Here is a 2,993-nt window from a genome sequence, read left to right on the forward strand (position 1 = left end):
GTCCAGTTCCTTACGGGACAGGGGTGTTTCAGGGAGTATCTCCACCGGATCAAGCGTGCGCCGTCGCCGGACTGCCCGACCTGTGTCGGGGTCGTTGAGTCTCCGGAGCATGTCCTGTTCGTCTGCCCTAGGTTTGAAGAGGCCAGGGCAGAGATGGACGCCGCACTAGGAGGAGGGGTCAGGGTTGAAAACGTGGTGCAGCGGATGTGTGAGAGCAGGGAGGCCTTCAACTCCGTTAGCAACTGCGTCGGCCGCATAACGGAGAGACTACGCGTGGAATGGCGGGAGTTCCAGCGCTCTCAGGCCGCTGGCAAGGACCAGCAACAAGTGCAGGGGTAAAAGGGAAACAAGCGGATGCTCCTCGGACACCCGCCTGGGCTAACCGGCGACCCGCGCCGACCTTGAGACCCACCGGGGTCTGGAAGCGCAACGCAACGCGCAAAGCGCAACGTTTAGATGCTTAGGCATGGTCCGTCGTACGTTTGGGAGGAACGCTTTTAGGAGTAGCGAGAAAGTAAGGTGGTTTGAACAACGTTACTCCAAAATATAGTCGTTTCAGACCTTTGTTTTCGCGGTGCAAGTGCTTCGGCACTGCCACCCTCGCTGCGAGTCATCTCGAAAGAGGCATACAGCAGCAGGGTGGTAACGGAAAACCAAGCTAGAGGTTTAGTGGGTGAGAGTCCCACACTGTTCCTGAGGGGTTTCCTCAGGTTCGTACATTACTATTCCACCTAGTTTGTTAAACGGATAAAAAAAACGATAAATGTAACAGTTCAACAAAGAAAAACTTATTCCAGTACACGTTACCGCCGCAAGAAAGAAAATTAACGCCGTCGAAATTAAAAGATCTTCAAAAGAAAAGAGGTAAAGAGCCAATAATGTAACAAAAATAACATAGGCCAGAAAAGTGCCACAAGATAACAGTAGCCACCTAACACACAGCACGTAGGAGGAAAACCTACGACTAACACCGGGGGGTTCAAGTCACCGCCCCATGCGAAGTAAATTAGGTAAAAGGCTAAAAGGAGGAAAAAACAAAAGAAGAATACTAACAAAGAAATGAATGATCTGAAAAAGAAGAGAGAATAATATACGCCAAGAAAGTGCCAATAATAAGAATAAAATAGGTCAAGAAAGTGCCAAGATTAAGAATAATATAGGCCGAAAAAGTGCCAAGAATTCGCCCGTCGCACATATATAAGGACGGACGAGCCGTATGTTTAAAGAAGTAGAGTTGAATGACGAGCTTGATCACCTCGTTATTTACTCAACTAACAATCCCTCTGAGACAAACCGACTATATAAATTAAACTTCGAAGTAAAAGAACAAGCGCTCATAATTACCACCAAAGGGGAAAGGAGAACATCACCTGTGATCTTTCAATCAATGAAGAAAGACAAGTATTAGAACGTGCGCTTCCATGGATTGAAAACCAGGCGAAAAGGCTAACAATGCCAAAAGAAGCATTATGCAAGAATAATGCAGTGTTTACAAAATGGCCAGCAAACACTTTTAAAGAATTCGCGAAAAAAGTACTAAAGAGCGTACAGATCGTCTTGTACGATGCTGTAACGGTTGTCGAAGATGAGGAGGAAATCAATAACATCTTGACGAAATGTCATGACTCTGCGTTAGGAGTACACATCGGACAACAAAGACTTTATATGAAGTTACAAAAAACCTACATATGGCCGAGCATGAAGAAAAAAATTGCTCAATTCATTCAAAAATGTGAAAATTGTAAAACAAACAAAGTAACCAAACACACGAGGGAACAATTTACAAAAACAGACACACCCAGTAAACCGTTTGAAATAATATCAATAGATACAGTTGGACCATTGCCAAAGACGATAAATAACAATCGCTACTGTCTCACTATACAGCGTGATTTAACTAAATACGAGGTCGCAGTAGCATTGCAAAACAAAGAAGCAACTTTAAAACTCTCAGACCGTTTCTACACACAGCCAAAATTTGGCGGCTAAAGTAAAAAAAAAGAGAACTTCATTTTTCCAACATTTTGGAAAAAATAATGGCAGATGGAGACAAGGGTCATATAGACACCTCTGATTTCGGTGATCTTCGAGTGACGTACGTTTATACCCCTGAGTTCGGTGTTGTTTTCCTCTTAGCAGTATTGCGTTGCGTTTTTTGGAGCAACATCAAATAAGTTTTGTTTCGTTAATTATGCAGTTATTATTTATTATTTCGTTATTTCGCGATGATTCACTGTAGTTTTTCTGAAGTTCTTCTTTTCAAGCGTCCCTACACACACCATTATTTTTTTTATATGGAGTTTTTGACTTTTGCCACAATTTTGACTTTAGCCGTCAAATTTTGGCTGTGTGTAGAAACGGTCTGAGAAACTACTTATTGTTACTTAACAATTGTTAAGTTGCTTTAACAACTCATTTGCGTTACCAGTTCAGTTTGCTACCTTCGGTCCTAGCTCCTACTTTTCGTCTTATGATTTCTCTTACTCATTCTCACTTCAAATCACACATTTCGAAACCTACACTACCCTACACTAGTAGCTAACAAGCCTCAAGTCACCACCACCACCTTCGCAGGAAAAACCAAAGATAACGTAGGCAACGTGGCCTACCTTTCCTTCGCTGTCGTCGATATCGTTTTCGAAATCCAAGGCACACTGTTGTCTTGCCTAGAACGCGATTTTCTGTACTCGTTGCTTTCTCTTCAATTTTGTGTTAAGCCAGAGCTCACACTCTGCTTAACTGCTTATCTTTTTTTATCCTTTTTTTCTCAGTCTTCACGGTAAGTTCCCCCTTTCACGGTCACCCGAGAGTATTTCCACCTAGTGTGTTAACGGATGAAAGCTCCAGCTTTCCTAAGAGTTTTCCTCAGGTTCTTACTATTCCAACTGAATTGGAAAACGAAAATAAAACGAAGGCACCGTACAAAAAGCTAGCAGTTGAACCATTGGCCAATATTACAAGAAACTAATTGGAGTGAGTTCAGTTACTATTTT

This window comes from Anopheles aquasalis, chromosome 3 (genome assembly GCF_943734665.1).
Source record: "Anopheles aquasalis chromosome 3, idAnoAquaMG_Q_19, whole genome shotgun sequence".
Lineage (NCBI taxonomy): Eukaryota > Metazoa > Arthropoda > Insecta > Diptera > Culicidae > Anopheles > Anopheles aquasalis.